Raw genomic sequence first — 17,580 nt, forward strand, 5'->3', positions numbered from 1 at the left:
CAAGGAGAGGTTAGGGAAATATACACAGTAAAAGAAAGGAAACTGGATGAAGTCTTTGTATTCACATCTACAGCTGAAGGAACTAGTCCTCAAACTCGGTGAATGAGACTATGGATGTAGGCTCCACTGTGACTTCTGGTTGGGATTTTCCAAGTGCCTCAGGCTATCAGGAGCCCAGGCCAGCAGCATTCCAGCTACCAGACAGCTCTCTCCAGAGCAGACTGCACTTAGGCCATGGGCAGTCCCTCCTGCTGGTGCTGATCGTCAGACAATCAGTATCTGCCCTCTCTAAACAGCCTCTCCTTTTCATGCTTCTGGTCAAAAATGGAATTTACCAGAGCTGGACTTAAACACCACACCTAGTGCTTCAGTCTGAAGTGTTGGTATTGGTTGCACTTGGCTTTGACCCTTCTATGTACTTTTTCCAGTAAAGCTTTGGGTCACACTGTCTGTTTAACAAAAAGTGTAGGCAAGCAGCTCTGCTGTCTCTTACATATAAAGCCATTGCTGTGTTCCCTGCATCACTGCCAGTTCCTGTGAATGCCTTAACTGAAAAGTGATGTGCTCACCCCCAGGTTTTCTTACAGGTTTAAAAAGTTTCCCTGTTATTTTCATTCAAATTGTCACAGCCTGTTTCTAGCACTGTGCAAGAACCATTACTGATCATGTAGACTGGTCTTCCAGGTTTGCCCAAAATGCTTGCTGCAAGACTTCTGCCCACACTTGCCCTCTGTTTGTTTCTGTTTACTTTATCTTTCCTCGGTTCTGGCACTTGGATGGTCTAAAATCCACATCTACTTATTGTACACCCTTTCTTGAATTTCTTTTAGGCCAGTAGTTTGTTTCTCTTATTTGTGAGCGCCAAAATTATTGCACTATGCTGTACTTTCCAGTGAGAATCCATGACACTCAGCATATTTTGAGACTCCAAATCTCACCGCCAACACCTCAAAACCCATGAGTGAATTTACTTAACTCTGCTAAGACCTCACAAACGTGTGTTGTGCGCTGTCCTACCCTCCTACAAGCGTCTCTGCTACCTGAACACCAGCAACAGCAGTGGGGGGAGAGGAGTGTGCTGACAGCGGGTTATGCGTGTGCTTACGGTGGAGTTGTGCTGTGACGCAGCAGTCAGGGCAGCCTTGGGCTGGGCTCTCGGGCTGCCCACGCGCTTCTTCACCGTGACGGCGCTGTTTAGGGGACAGCGGGGCTCTCCCGGCACGTCAGCAGCGCGATCCCAGCGGGAAGTGGCAGCCCGGCTTCCCACGGGGCGGATCCCGGGAAGCGAACGAGCCCCGGGCTGCCGGCCCGCCAGGTGGCGCTGTGGCACCGCCTCACGGAAACCGCTCTTCTGGAAACTCGCAGAATGGCCTCGGAATCGCGCTGGTAACCCTGAGCTTTTCCTTTGCGGAACCGCCCGACACACACACATACAAACACACACGCACACACACAGACGCGGAGCTCTGTTCTCGCCTCCCATGCGGTTTTCAGCACGTTCACCTGCCGGGGAGCCGAAGGAAAAGGTGGAGGAACGGCAGTGGCGGGGGCGGGGGGGGCTCAAAAATCAACCATGGGATGAGCCATGTGCAGGTTTCCTGAAGGACCTGTTTGTTGGAAGCCACGTCTGTGTGTGCAGATAACCTGGGTCCCATCGTTTTGACTCCCTGGCATTTCCTCAAGCCCTCGGAAGTCTCTTTGTCATGACGGCCACCGTGAGAATTGCTCTGAAGGGCTGTGGACCTGTTTCTCCAGCCCAGTGGTGGTCCCAGGTCGCTCCCCCGATGCCCACAACATCTTCTGAACGACACAGACTGAAGCTTCACCAAGGGCCCGAGCTGCCCACCTTTGGGAGCTCTGGCAGGGTGAGGGAGGGAGATGGAGAGGCTGAATTAAGATCCAGGTATTAAACTGCAGCCACGCAGGAAACCTACACAGGCTAATCTTGAGGGGAGAGTGGTTACAAAGGCTTAGAAGAAGCGAGAGTTAACAAATGCTTCTCTTCTGCACTAAACTGAGAAACAAAACTGTCTGCTCAGGAAGCTGCCACCTCCACCCCCATCCTCCTCCTCCCCCTTCACGTGTACCCGCAGGAGCTGCCCAGAACTGGGGCTGCACCCTTCTGCCACGGCCTGTTTGAGCTATACACTCAATACTGCCTCTCCTCCAAAGGAGTCTGGTGACAAAGAGGCTTCAGGGAATAACTTCTGGCTTGGTCTGGAGAAAATTTCTCGTTGTGTAGATATGACTTCTGGGCAGAAGGGTTTTCTGCTATGTTTTACTACCCAGTGCCTACTCCTGTAGGCTGTCCTGCAGCTGGCTGGGGACTCTTTCCCTGGGCTCACCCGAGACCTTGGCCCTTACCAAGTCAACTCCTCAAGGCAGCCTCTCCACATTCCAGTCCTCTTCCAAAGCCAGGGCTCCACAAAGGCTACCCCAAGACATCCACTGCCTCTGGAGAAAGAATTCAGGTCTTCTTCATCATCAAGTCTTTTTACTTCAAGGGGACTGAACTGGTTTTTTTGGTTCACACTTGATACCTGGAAGCAGAATCAGGGTCTGTGAAATTTCAAGACCTGATCCTTCTGCTTGAGATCTTGAGGCCAGAACAGCCAGACTCCAAACTCATGGAGGAGTGAATCAGCTCCCAGACTTTCTGGACCCCTACTCCAGCAGCATGGCAACAAGATGGTTCGATGCTTAATCAGCTTGTGGTCCAGAGAGGAAGGCAGAGCTCTGGGCTTGGATTTCCCTGATCCCACTTGTCTCTTGGGAGTCCAGCATGTGCTGCCTTGCCCTTTCTAGTACCTGCTGGATTGAAAAGCAGGGAAAACAGAAATGTTAAAGATCTTTCTGTTGGCCCAAATTCCCATGAACATTACTTCCCCAGGATCTGGAAAACCTTGGGCAAACAACACGGAAAATTTTCAACGGTCTCCATTTCATCTGGCTTCACAGACTTTGTTGCTTTCTCTTCAGCTTAACAGTGATGTCATCCACTCTGAGTTCGATTCTCGGGAACAGCACTGGCAGAACTGGCAACACTCTTGCTCTTCCTACAGTACATTGCCAGTGCACCTCCATCTTCCATGTGTCATCGTCCAGCATGCACACAGCATCACTGGCTGGCTAACTGCCACCTCCTTGGCTCCAGGGATGGGAGCACTGAGCCTCAGATCATGCAGAAGAGCTCCTCTTCACATTCCATCCTCTCTGCCCTGGGTTACTTGTTTTCCTTTTTACTCCAAGAAGCACGTTCAAGTCATTTTCAGCTCCAAGTCCTCCAAGAATAAGTATCACAGTCACAAGGTAGTGTTTGGGAATATTAACCCAAAGTATTCAAACACTTTCCACCATTTAATTTACTGAGAAAAGCTTTGTGGAAAGCTTTTCTGGTCTTCAGTATATCTGGGACTTTTAGCGTCCTTTTATGGCAAGATTGTCACTGGGGCTTGCCCCACTTCTCCTTTGAGGGACAGGTAAAGAGGGCAGGGGAAGTGTTTGCTTGCAGCAGGGTGGGAAGGAGCTGCCTGCACTTCAAAGATCTTGAGGCTGTCTGCAGGCAGGAAGGGCTGTCCGTGACGCTGGGGCGTGAGGCAAGCCCGCCACAAGGAAATGGCAAGGCCGATGGGATGTGAAAGCTGTGACTGTGTCAAAGGCAGGATGGAAATGTAGGGGTAGCCCTATTTTTAGCAGCTTCCTGCAGAACTTTACTAGAGCTGGAGTCAGTGGCTGCTTCCTCTTTCCTTTATGTAAGCAGCACTGGCGAGGTTCAGCTCTGTTGTTATTTATACTCACACAACCGTATAGACAGAAAGATCCCTCCAGCCCCTTGGACACAAATCATCCTTGGTCAGAGTCTTAGGTAAGGAGAAGAGAAAGCGAATCACACATCCCTGTCTCCATTTCAGGGCTGTGAGAGGTGCAAACCGATGCTGAGGCTGTGGAACGTGACTCTTAGTCACATCAACAGGGGATTTTGCAATGTGGAGGGTGCAGGGTGCAGAGCAAGCAGTGTGGAAGCAAAACTGAAGTGCTTTGTGAGGGCCTTTGGTTGGACTTCTCCAACTACAAGACCAGGGTATCATTGCCCTTCAACCCTCACCTTCCTTCTCCACTTCAACCTCCTCATATGCTCAAGGTGTGTGGAGGTGGCAGGGTGGAACACATTTCAAATTAGCATGGGGCACTCTGGTGAGCAGCAGGCTGCCATGAGAGTTCTCTGCCTGTTTCCCTTTAACATTTGTCGGTACTAAATGACTCCTATGCCTGCTGTAGGGAAATGCATGGGGGACAGGCTATTCCTAAGCCAGATGAGAGAGAAGATGAGGCAGCAAAGTAGAGGAGCAGCCATGGTAAAGAAGCAACAACTTCTTTAAGATATGACTTTTCTGAACAGGCTGTAACCACCAAAACATGTTGCAGACTGGCTCCAGTTGCCAGGGGTTCAGATGAGTTTGACTTGCAGTGCTCAATTTAGGGACAGGTTGGGAAGGACAGTGTCTAGGCCTAGGCACCCAGAGCTTGCTCCTGGTCACAGCAAATCTGGTCCCCCACCTTATTATCAGAGAGGAATGAGATCACTATAGGGATGGCAGAAAAGCCCATTCTGAGCCAAACCAGATACAGTTCTGGGGCATTTCTGGAGCAAACTCTTCCAAAGCCTGGCAAGAGTGAGGAGTAGCAATGGTGTGAGCAGCTGAAAATCAGGCTTACTCTGGCTATAGGGCTTGATGTGCCTAATAGGCAACACAAACCCTGTCCCATGCTTGAGTCTTCCTGCTAATTATCTTTCAATATCACACATTTAACACCATTCCCAGAAACCTAGAGCTCCTCACAGTCTCTCAAGTATTTCTGCAAGATTCTGCTTTGTATCTCATATTTCATACTGTCTTTCATCCCCATAGCAGATGCATCAATTATCTATATAGGCTATTCTTAAGCTGGATTGATTAAGGCAGTATATGCACTCCTTGAATGAGAGATGTGGAAGGAGAAATGCTTTTTAGAGTGGCAATTTTATTTAGAAATGGGGAATCCTTTATATGTAGATAGTGAGGAAAGCAGGTGGCGGCCAGTGCGTTGCTGTCCAAGGGAATGTGCTGGAAGGTCACTTTGGCCTCTAGATGGCAGCCCTATTGCTTCCCCCCAACATGCCGAGAGACAGAAACGCCTCCCTTTCAAAAATGGGGCATAAACACAGGCCTCACGCTCTGTACTTCAGACCCAAGCCTACAGGCAGTCAAGGCTGCATTCAAACAAACTCTTTTGGCTTTTTTCTCTCTGGAAATCAGAGCAATAGCAGCTCCGTTAGGCCTCACACTTGCACACGCTTTTTTATGCTCTGCCTGATGCACTGGCAGCTCTCTTGGGGGAAGAGCCAAAATCTCCTCAGCACATTGTACTTGACCTCTGGGGATACAGGGCTGTGAACCTAACGAGAGTCTAAAGCCCACTTTGCCAAAGCTACCTGTACAGTAAATTGCTTTAATTGTTTCAATAAAAATCTACAGCCAGGCATTTAATGGCTCACAGCTGCTGCAACTCTCTATGATTCCATTTTAAGGTTTGAATGCTTCTATTCTTTTTGAAGCATGGGGACAAAAATCACTAACATTGACCGATGTATCTTCTCTATTTTAGATGAGATAAAACCTAACCTTTTGAAGGAGAAGGGTTATAAATATTTCCATGTTAGAGATGTTGGCAGTGGAAATCATGGGAATCTACAGAGCTGGCTATAGGCAGAAAATGTTAATAAACTGTCTTTCTAATTAAAAGTTGCTCAGTTAACTTACTTGGAAGTACCCCATTTCTGTATTTCCTGAAAACTCACAGTCATCACTTCTTGCATCCTCACAACACCCTGAGGGCTACATGCTGTATTTTAAGAGGTGAGTGAGACTGTTACCCAGACTTGAAAGATGTTCAGTCCCTAGAGATGGAGACTGGGGTATAGTTGCCCAACCTGCACTGACATCAAAAGGCAGCAGGAGCAATGCCCTTTTGAAATCCAATTAGACACTATGACAGCATCTTCAAGTGCCTTGATACCTGCAGCACAACTGCTCAGATGATCCATGCGAAGTGTGTGTCAAAAGCCTGCAAGAACAAAGTGTGCAAACAAGGCAGATGACATCCACAGGGTACAGAAATGTGACATTTTTTAATTGATAGCTTGGGAAGGTGATAATAAGATAGGAAGTATGTCCTCAGTGTGTAATTCTCTTGTGCTGGTGCCTGGTACAAGTGACGGGCCTGGAAGTGGGGCAGGGCTAAGGCATTTCTGCAGGGCCAACAAAGCTGGGGGGGCTCAGGAATGCATTTCTCATGTTATGGGAAGTTCTCAGATCACAGGCTTGTCAGAGTGGATGTACTTTGCCCAGAGCCAAGATGCATAAAGGAGAATAAATATATAAAAAAAGAGGAAACAACTTTTAAGACAGTTTTTCAGTTTGGTCATTCGGGGTTTTCTTCTGCTTTAATAATGCAAAAGAAAATTGGCAAGAAATTTATGGTCTGATTTGAATCCTACTAATGCTCATGGAAATCCCTTTAGTGAATACTGGACCAGGTCCAAGAAAAGCAGGTTATTATTCCCTTAACTTCTATTCATCCATAACTGTTCCCTTTTGCATGCAGTTTTGTTAAATCTTGCCAGTAGATTTAATATGAGCCTCATCAGCAGTGGACCTAGATAAGACACTGGAATCAGCTGCCTCTTAACTCTGAGCCAGTCTTCCCAGAACAGTGGTGGTAAAGGAGGATGCCTTGACTACATGGCAGGTAGCTGTAACCTTGGCTGGAGCATCCTGGTAGGATCTCTTATGATAAGACCCAGCTGACAGGTATGTGACCTCTCTGTCTCGCACTGAACTGCTCTGCCAGGTAGGTGATTTTAGCACAGCAAAACCAGAACAGCTCAATAAAATGGTTTGGTTATAGTCAAAAAGTGCAAAATAAGACCCCTTTGGAACAGACAGAGAATGGACCAGAAAATGGCCTTATGTTGCCAGGACTAGAATAAGGCCAGGCACCTGGAAGGAATCTTTCCCCCAGTCTGGGAGACTGGAGATGAGAGGAAGCAGGTTCCAATCCCAAAGACCCAATCTCTACCGAAGACTGGTATTCTTTTTAATGTGCCACTGCAACAAAAGAGTTCAATGAGAAAACTCAGCTCTTGTTTCATGCCCTAGGGACAGAGGAATGCTTTTGGGGAGTTTTGCACTTGCATCACTCTACACCTGTGCTGTCCTCAGCAAATGTGTTTTAGTTTGCAAAGCCAAGAGGTTTGAGCCTGGAGTACTTGTGTTGCTGGTAAGGACATAATTTTTATATGGATCACAATCTTTTCTGCTGTTTGGAGAGTAAGTCTGTGTATGGAAGAGGTGGAATGAACAGTGAGTTTGGGCTTGAAACTGAGACTGAACCCTCATTTGTCCATATATCTATCAACACTTGGAAATTCACTTTGAAGGTTATACCTACATTACCTCCACCTATATTTAAAGGTTGGAAATATAACTTGGGATAATTTGCTAGCCTGCCTTTCTTTCCCTGTCCTGTCTCTCTGCTCTATGACTGGGATTATCATAGTGCATGTAGGCTCAGCCTAGACTGAATACGGTTTTGGGGACGTGGTTTTGCGTTTCGAGTCACAGGGTAGCTATGACTGCTCCTGGTGAGGTGGAACAGCCCTCACACATCCCACCAGCTGTCTGTCCTTCTGTGATGCTGGGGTGCTTTACAAGGTGTAGACTGGGGAGCCTGTCATGCGTAAACACAGGTTCCTGTTGAGACACAAGGCAAGGAAGCTGGTGGTGTGCCACCAAAAATAGGGAACAGGAGCTGCACCCTCTATCCTCTTGGGCTATAAACAAAAAAAAAAAAAGCAAAAAACAACAGAACACTTCTCAGGTCCCAGGAAGCTGAAAGCTGCTCCAGATCCACCCTTGTGTGAGAAGAAAACACACCCCATGCTTTTGCCAACATGTGGCTGCAGGTTCCTCACCGCAGCCTGAGCCAGCCCTCCCTGATGATGTGTGGCCCTAGGGTGGTGTGACACTGTGCCTCTTGGGAGCAGGGCTGTCGGGGCTGATGCTGGAGTAAGCTTCCCCAGCTTCCCCTTCTGCTGGGTGCTGCCCCTGTGAAACAGCCTCCAGCCATCTGGAAATTCAGTATGGCCCTGTATCTCCTACAACAAAGATTTTGTTAAGCAGTTTTATATTTCTAAACATTACGCAGCTCTGTTGCAAGCTTTCCAATGCCTGCCTCAAGCAGCTCATCTGAATTGTTCCTCCCATGCTAATCTCTGTGATCTATGGCATGCATACAGCATTGATGAGAACAGGACCTCCCCTCTGCTGCACCATATTTGCCAGAACAGGCATAACTCAAGATAACCAGATTTGAAACAATCAGAGCAGGAAGCAGCAATAACTGGCCTGGAGGAAAGGCAGGGAGGGAGCTGCCCATAGACAGTATTTAGGGGGGGGTGCCTGATTTGTGCTATCTGATCTCTTTCCACACTAGCCTCACCTACAAAGGCAGGATCATCCCTCATCTCTCTAGCTTGAGCACTTGAATTTAGATCTGTGCAACCTTCTGTTCAGCTGTAGTGTTTTGTGTGTGGGTATTGACTTATGCAGGTGCATGACAAAGAACTCCAGAGCTGCAACTGGTTTGGACACAGGTGTCATCACTGAGGATGGACAAGGTGGCAGACATTCATGTTATTTTTTCTATAGAGTACATGGTCTCGAAGGCTGGTGCTGGTGCAGCAGCTGATGCTTCCCAGGATTTGCACTCTGCAGTCTGTACACAGCAAACACAGCCAGCCTCCTAGCCAGGACCTACACGCCATGGGGGTCAGGGCAGGCCGAGGCAGGTCTGCAAGCGCCTTCCCTGATGAGCTGACGGCTTAGTCACCAGAGCTCTCCACAAAACCCTGTAAACACCACCCACAGTTCCCTGCAGGATTCCTTGCCATTGGGCTCTGCCGGAGCCCTGTCCTGCTCCCCGTGCCAAGGGTCACGAGCTGGGACCAGCAGCTGGGTGCCAAATGTGGGCTGTAGCTCACTGCAGCCGGTCTGCTAGAGGTCGTCACACGCCTCCTTAAGCAAACAGGGATCCACGCCAGTTGATAAATCATTTACGAGAAGTCAGAAGCAAAGAACTAGATTAACCAGGTCACTGGGTGTCCTGGGGGAATGACGTGTCAGTGGAGCTGAAACAGCAGATCCCACAGTTGCAATCTGTTGCCTTCTTCTGTCCTGACAGCAATTCATGGAAATCCCTGGAACTAGACACCAGATATGGAAAAACCCATTAGCTCATCCCAGTCAGCTCACTAGTTAAAGCAGTCACTCCCACTGTATGTTTTCTGGCAAAGTTAAAAATGTCTTAAGAGAGGGGATTTCCACCAGCTTCTTCTCAAGGGGAAACTATTCCACCTATCAGGAAGGCTGCCCTGTAGTGATATTTTTGTAAACCAGAAGTAATTCCAGAACCCAAGAGAGGAAAAAAAAAAAAAAAGGGTTCTGCTGCAGGAACTGGGGCAGTAATGTTTTTCTGCCTGAACAGATACGTGCCACATGGAGCATGTCTCCAAATGGAAACTCCGTGGGTACACGTGTTTACACAAAGCCACCGAGGTGTGCTCGTGTGTGTAAACACACCCGTGTGCTCCCTTCCCTTCCCAAGGGTGGGATGACCTTGTGCCTTGAGCACAGGCAGTGTGTTGTAGTGTGATATCATACCTAGCTCTGAGGAGGGAAGACACACATGAAAGACAGGAGGCAATAGCTGATGATGGTGCTCCAGCACATACTTCCTCTGTGAACAAGGAGAAGTTTCTTCTCCTCAGCTGTGTCAAGAGAAGAACAGCCCTCCTCCCCACCACTGCTGGGGGCTCTGAGGCTTGGTGCATTAAGGGCTGAAACCCAACATGAATAGGAAAGATGGTGCAATGCAGAGCTGTCTTGCTGAGGTTGACAACAAAGGCCATGGATATTTTGGCAGCTAAGCTTTTCAGCACCTGGGAAGCACTTTGGGACAGTGGGGAAATAAATTAGCTGTGTGATGGCATTTAAAGCCTTATCATTAGTTTCAGAACTAATTCTGCATTTAGATGAATGGGTGTAGCACATATTGCTGAGCTGGAACCTGCAAGAGATAGTGAGGATTCCTCCCTGTTCCAATTTAGAATTTTTTTGGCCAGCAAAACTGTACCGTGCTGTCTTGGTGGATTAGGTCTGGGAGCAGGGGTCTGTGGCTGGGGTAGGCACAGCAGCTACACCAGCAGTAAACAACCCCATGCTGTTCAGAGCTCTGATTACCTGTGCCACTGGGTGTTGACTTACGCCACTTAGAAGAAGATGAGGTATTAGCTGGGTGTTTGCCCTGAATTTGTGACTCCTCAACTAGTCATTTGATTTGTCTCTCACAGCTGTCACAGCTGCCTTCCCTCTTGGGGACCCCTGAAATTTAGGCACTGCGTTTTGCAGTGTTCTAAAGGACTGGAGTTTCCTTTCTCAGCAGTGGTGCTGAGGCTGCCCTGCCAAGCACACTATACACTCTGTTACTGCAGGACAGCTGTTGTGCTGACCATACCTAGCTTTGGCCTGGGCTTTCTTCTCTGCAGGGCTCTTACTTTGTTCTGTTTAGCACAAAGCACACTGAAGCATGAACAGGGGCTATAAAAGAACTACATGAACTGTAGAAAAGGATCTAACCAAGGAGGCACAGGTCGCACTCTGGGCCTTGACCGGGTCCTTGCAGTTGCTTCAGCTAATAGCCAGCTGACCTACTGAGCCCCTTGCCCCTTGCACTGTGGAAGGATAAGAGCAAGTAATGTCCAGTAATATTTTAACTAAGATATTAACTTTCTGCCAGTTCAACAACAATGGATCTTCTGTTTCTGTGCATAAACGGTGCTGACTTGAGACTCTTCCACATGCCAGCCCAAGCTCTCTGCCACTGGTTGCTCTGCCCTCAGAGGAAAACTCACATTTACCCCTCAGACAGGAAAAGAAACCTCAACTCCAGAGACAACAGCCCAGAAGGGTGTTGTCCTGACTCTCTACAACTCATGTCTTTGGCACAGTGTGGCACTTAGTTCCTAAAGGACGGCCAGAGAAAGAACTACCTAATCTGCCTTCTAGATGCTCAAGTCTCACCCATTTCCCCACAGTCCCAGTGCACCTCTAACCCACACATGATGGTTGAAAGAGATGCAGAGACGCCTCTGAACCTCTGAACAATCCTGGCACTCAAATGCATTCCCTTTCCGCTCTGAATTACTTTTGAGACCCTTTATCTCTCACACCTTTGTGGATGTTTTGCCATGGCTCTCAATAGGTACAATACCAGCCCCTGAAAGACAGGTCCCAAACCCCCAGAAATCAAGACAGGTCTTTCAGGAAACTTCGTCATGGCAATGGAAACAATTTTGCACGTGACAAAGCAAAAAGCAACACCAGATTCACTGAAATGACCTATTGCAAAGTTTATATTCCAAAGATGAAAATACTAAGTGTTTTATTTTAAAACAGAAGTTAAGATTCATGCAGGAAAAGCTGACCTTGCCTTCAGTAGTGTGAAGCTGGGTAAAGCAGCATCTCATGGGGCCCAAGCCTCAGCCAGCCAGACCAGCCAGTCTCAGAAAGTGGAACTGACTAATCTTGAGTCGTTTGCAATGAGCTGGGCATGAGTGAAATCATACCCTGTGTAAACAGTGTGAAAAGCAAAGGAAGATGATAAGGAGCTGGGGTTTTTTATTATTATTGTTGTTGTTCTTGATTCTGTGTGGGAGAGGGTAACAACATAGGTGAGGATTTTAAATAGCAAAGCAAAAGCAAAAGCAGTGGCAACATGTGGCCCTGGATGTTCAGCTGTGATGAGACACTGAAGGCTCTGTTTCCCAATGCTTGTAGTGAACCACTTTTAGGAGGCTTAGTTTCCAGTAAGTGCTCAGCACTTTAAAACTACTGCCCTCACAAAGAACTGGGGCCATGATCTCTATCTCCTGACCATGTGTTTTGAGAGCCATTTCCACTTTGAGAGGCAAACATTTTCCTTCAATCTCCTCACAGAGCCATCTTTCCTTCCTCAGACATTTGCACCAGGACTGTATGGGCAGAAATTGACCCAGGCTCCAAAAGAGAAGGTGGGGAAACCCTGCTCAGCACACAGATTGCTTGCAGATCCTTGCAGTGTGGTGGAATCAACCAACACCCTGGTACAGGGTGTGTGCCTATGATGTGGTGGAGCAGCACATGGTCGCTGATTTTCAACTGCCTACCTCTGTTCTGTGAGTGGCCTTGCATTAGTTTCAGGCCTAATAACATCATGATATCATAATGATATATCGCGCTCTGATGACAACACCGCATGGAGTAAGCCACAGCAATCTGATCTCATTCTGCAAACGTGGAGATGAGTGTTAGTGTTTCACAGGACAAGTGGGTGGCAGGTAGATGGAGCTGGCACTACCTATATTGTCAGGCCTGGGTGGGAACGTGACCTACTGGGTTAAATTAGGTGGCTGGGAGCTTAACGCCTCAGCTCTAGATCAGCCTCAGCGGTTGCGGGTGAGTCACCAGACCTATCTGCATTCACTTCTTCCATCTGTGAAATGGTGACAATAATATTTCCTCACCTGATGGGGGAGGGAAGGGAGCATGTGTACAAGAACGAATAAATGTTTACAAAGTGCCTTGTGAGCAGTGCATAGGCTTTGGATGTGCTTAGGAGGAACCAGCATTTTTTTCCCTCTGCTCTAGATTGCACCATACTCTGAGGTGTAAACACTCCCCTCAGACTCAACAGTTTCAAATGAAAGCAAATGAGATAATTCCTCAGGAGAGAAACAGAGAGTGAGGACTTCATGTGTTACCAGCAATTTCAATAAATTCCATTCAACGAAAAGCAAAGTAACCTTTTAAAATATAATAATAAAGCAGAAAAACAAATGAGCTGTGACCAGCATTTCTTTTGTGATGGTACTATGACCTTAGGTTTCACTTCCCAAATGGGAACCAGAACAGAGAAGTGAATCCCCTTGAAATAAAAGTGAAGTTAATAACGGGACGCCTTTAGCTCTTACCACATCCTGTGTATGCTGATCACTCTGCTTGGAGCTGGCAAGAGCACTTCTAGATTTTTCTTTACCATGTTAATTCTTTGCTGAGTCAAACCATGTTGTATAAACAGTTGGGAAAAAGCCTTCCTGCACCTCCCCTCCAGCACTGCAGGGCCACGAGCCCTGTCCTGCTGCCTTCCCATGCACTTGCTTCTCTGCCCTGCTGTGGATACAGACCCACACTCTCCATGGCTGGCAAAACCACTCAGTGAGCTCTCACAGTGAATGAGCACTCACACAGCCCTGCCCACCCTTGCTCCCTGTTGTAGCACACACTGTTTCTGCCGGTTTTGAGCGCTCACATGTGATGGCCACTCAGCGTCTTGCTATATCTTCACTAGCACTTGTTCTTATGCATATACACAATTCCTTAAGCCAGCACAAACATACACAAATATGCACACTCTTCTTAGCCTAATAGATACAAAGAAGCACTTTTATTTTTTACTTTTTCTGGTACAAAAGAGAGGATCTGCAGAGGGACCTGAACACGCTGGATCATTGGGTAAGGCCAGTGGTTTGAGGTTCATTAAGGCAGAGTGCTGGGTCCCGTACTTGGGTCACAACAACCCCAGGGAGCTGGGGGAAGAGTGGCTGGAAAGCTTCTCAGCAGAACAGGACCTGGGGGTGCTGGTTCAGATGGCTGAACATGAGCCAGCTGTGCCCAGGTGGCCAAGGCAGCCAGTGGCATCCTGTATAAGGAACAGTGTGGCCAGCAAGACCAGGGCAGTGATTGTCCCCCTGTACTCAGCACTGGTGAGGCCACACCTCAAATCCTGTGTTCTGTTCTGGGCCCATCAGTACAAGAAAGACATTGAGGTGCTGGAGCAGCTCCAGAGAGGGGCAGTGGAGCTGGTGAAAGGTCTGGAGAGTATGAGGAGCAGCTGAGGGAGCTGGGGGTGTTTAGCCTGGAGAAAAGGAAGCTCAGGGGGGACTTTATTTCTCCCTACAAGCACCTGAAAGGAGGCTGTAGCCAGGTGGGGGTTGGTCTCTTCTCCTAGGTAATAAGTGATTGCACAAGAGGAAATGGACTCAAGGTGCACCATGGGAGGTCCAGGCTGGACATCAGGAAGAATTTCTTCACTGAAAAGGTTCTCAAGCATCGGAATGAACTGCCCAGGGAGGTTGTGGAGTCACCATCCCTGGAAGCATTCAAGAAATGACTGGATCTAGAACCGAATGCTATGGCTCAGTTGACATGGTATTGTTTGGTCAAAGGTTGGGCTCAACAATCTTGGAGGTCTTTTCCAACCTTAATGATTCTATGATTCTGTGAAATGTATGCACTTCATAAATGCAAACTGGTCATAGACATACACAACTCAGCTATGAGACAGAGCTCCAGGCCTCTCTGTAGCATCATCATTGCAACAACCTTCTTCCTGGGATGAGCTTTGTAGCTCTGTACGACTGCTTAGTTAGCATATTAATTCACCAGCACAGCTATTTTACTTGTCTGATTTAGGCGGAACATTTATCTTTTGGTGCATTACTAGCTTTTACTGCTGCTGCTCTTCATTCTACTAATGCTGTTGGATGGTCTTCCCTTCATCAGAAGAATTCCTCTTATGAACAGTTTCACTAAGAAAGCCTTTACCATACACCATCCCCACACCTTCTCCTCAGCATTTTAGTGACACTTTGAAATTCTACTTTGCATTTTGGAACAGCTCCATTTGCAGACACAGTCACATCCACTACATCTTGGACCTGTAGGATTTTTATTCATTGACAATATTAGAGGTAACAGACTGGTCATCTTTGAGCTGCACATCTCAAACACATCTGAACTTGGGAGGAGGGGCACAAGTTTGCCTAGCATTTTGGCATTGTACTGGTGGGCCAACCAGCTGCTAACTTCAGTAACAATTAGTGGGCATGATTTATCAGCTTAGTGTACACAAACTGAAAGGCACTGAACTTTAGAGTCAGAAGTCTTAAAAATTATTTTGATATGTCTGACAATGCTCACTCTGTAGGCCTGGAAATAGCAAATGTCCATCCACAGATAAACGAAGCAGCACTGGCTGAACTCTCATTTCACACAGGACATCAGGCAACCATTGAACAGGAAGAGTTTCCTGCTGCTATGAGTTACTGCTGGACCTATTATCCAGTTGGACCAGCCACATGCAGGAGAGCTAAAGAGAAAAACTGATCTGCTTTTCTCCTTGACCATCTAAGGTGCTCCCAAGTTTCTGATTAAGCTCTTAGTACTCACCAAGTAACACCTCTACCTGCAGAGCTGTGGGCTGGTATCTTAGCATTTCCCAAGTAGCACTAGAGGGCCCACATCTTTGCCCTTCAAAGAGAACTAATCCCAAATGCTTGACAGACAGGTTCCAAAATACTGTCAGACACCTAAGGAACATAACTAAGAAAAAAGAAAACCAGTAATGTTGAATTATGTACATTTTCTTTTTAATCTATTCTTTGACTCACACTTCAGAGTTTTCATGTTTTTCTCTGTGCTAGCTAACATGAACAGCATGCTTTTCTTAGCTGAAAAATTAGATTCTCTCATGATCACATGATGTATGGAACAGAGACTTACAGAAAAAAAAAAGAGTAGGAAAGCAGGAGGATTAGCCTTCCTCTTTTTTCAGCCCCAGTAGCCAGTAATCAGTGTCTCATGTGTCTGCAACACCTTTTATCCCCTTACAGAAAGCAAAGGATTGGTAAGGAGATAAGGAGGTAAGGAGGAAGCATCCTGCTGTGGATCTTCAAAGCTGCCTGGGATTCACAACACTGAGGAAACTGTGCTGTGGAGCAGGGCATCACACCATCCCCTCAGTGCTCACTACCTGCACTGCATGGTGGCCTAGACATCAGGACCAGTGTCTCTGCTCTTGTCAAGAGCACAATTTGCTCCTCTTTGATAATAATAAGTCCAGGCTTTGCTTCTCTTTTCAGCCAAAAGCCCACCTCTTTGTGGATCCATGGCCCCAGCACAGGACTGGCAGCTGGGGGCACCCAGAAACCCTGATTGAAATAGTGATAAACATCATCCAGCAAATTATTTCCCCTACCTGGTCATCCATAGAGCATGTGGCAAAGCTCCCACCTTTCTGGTGCAGCCACCTGTAGAATGTGTGGCATTTCTCCCTCTCTGGTTTCACCACAAAGATTTCTGCATGCAGGAAAAGTTGGAAATTCAGAAGGCATCTGTCTCTTCACAGCCTGGCTGCCTTGCCTCACACCAAGGACAGATGCCTTTGTTCTGTGTCATTTCTCTGGTGCCCCAAACTTGTTCCAGAATCAGCACGGTTCTTTAGTAACTTCATAAAAATAAACAACGGCCTGATAACATTTAGGTCATACTAGAAAATTATTTACACACAGATCCCCCTACCGTTTCTTATTGCATGGGTCTTGGTGTCACCACGCCCTGCCAGAGACCACATTTGGCCCTGCAGTGTAGTCCCCACTCTGTGACAGCCGGCCACTGAGGTGAGAAGGCTTTCAGTGCACAGGCAGGGTTTCACCAGCTGCTGCCCAGGCCTGGAGGTTGCCCACAAGGCAGTTGCACCCAGCCTCTGCAAAAGTGGGTGTCAGCAACCTATCCTGAGCAGGTACACTGCTCTGAGTGGCTTGGCACGCAGAGGCAGCTGAGTTCAGGCCAGGTACAAGCTTATCAGCAGATCACATCCAGCCGGGAACAGTACTGAGAGGCAGCCCAGCGGCAAAGCACAAACTTCCTTGCAACTATTTTTAAAAGCACCTTTACATCTCTCTTTTCAACTTGCAGAGCACAAATAATCCGAAGGCATCAGCCAGTTGTTGTTAAAGGGAACTATTGTTTTGTAGCCTTCCTCATCCCTGTTGCAAATGAAATAATATTATCCTACTCAACCTCCCTTTACATAAAAAGTCCAGCTCTGTGTTTGATCCTGTTTCTATTCTTCCATGCTGCCTTTGATGGACTTTTGATCTTGACTCAGCAAGATCCATCTTACAATATTTCTTTAGGTCCTGCTTCACAGTGGGCAAGTGGGCATGGACTGTGATGGGTACGCAGGTTATACGATGACATGTTTTATGTGTGATGCTTGAACAGTCATTGCCCCGTCTGCTGTCCCCACAACACAACTTCTAACTCAGAGTAAGAGGCTTGCCCAATTTCTTCTAAAACAGCTTGCTTTGGCATTTATGTGCACTGAACTTTCTTCGTCATGGTGGTTTGGTTTCCAAGTTTAGTTAGAATCTTCTGGAGTCCCTCCCAGCCCTGCCAAGACTTGCTTGCATTTATAATGCATGGTTCTCTGTTGGCAGCAAATGCTGTTGCCTTTTTATCCTTCTTCCCCCTTCACTGATTTTTGTAATACTATTCAGACGGCTGCTTTCATCTCTGCCAGGCATGGTCCCACCATCCCCTTCTACTCAGTAAACTTTTCTTCCCCAGCTGGAACACTGGCCTTTTACTTTTAATGGATTTC

The 17,580-nt window shown here is 47.4% G+C and overlaps 1 long non-coding RNA gene across 3 annotated transcripts in view; it reads right to left on the bottom strand.

Annotated features, from left to right (window-relative positions):
- Positions 1 to 16,710, bottom strand: part of LOC148223323 (uncharacterized) — a 21,705-nt gene extending 4,995 nt beyond the window's left edge. The window contains exons 1-2 of one of the 3 annotated variants that reach the window (XR_015804458.1): positions 16,174 to 16,710; positions 1,106 to 2,808 (exon numbers count right to left, since the gene is read on the bottom strand). This is a non-coding gene — a long non-coding RNA (uncharacterized LOC148223323). Of the gene's footprint in view, positions 1 to 1,105; positions 7,134 to 16,173 lie in introns of those variants that run through there. The other 2 variants (XR_015804459.1, XR_015804456.1) reach the window with 2 other exon arrangements.
- Positions 16,711 to 17,580: the final 870 nt, after the last annotated feature.

Source organism: Sturnus vulgaris, chromosome 6, assembly GCF_052056855.1.
Source record: "Sturnus vulgaris isolate bStuVul1 chromosome 6, bStuVul1.hap1, whole genome shotgun sequence".
Lineage (NCBI taxonomy): Eukaryota > Metazoa > Chordata > Aves > Passeriformes > Sturnidae > Sturnus > Sturnus vulgaris.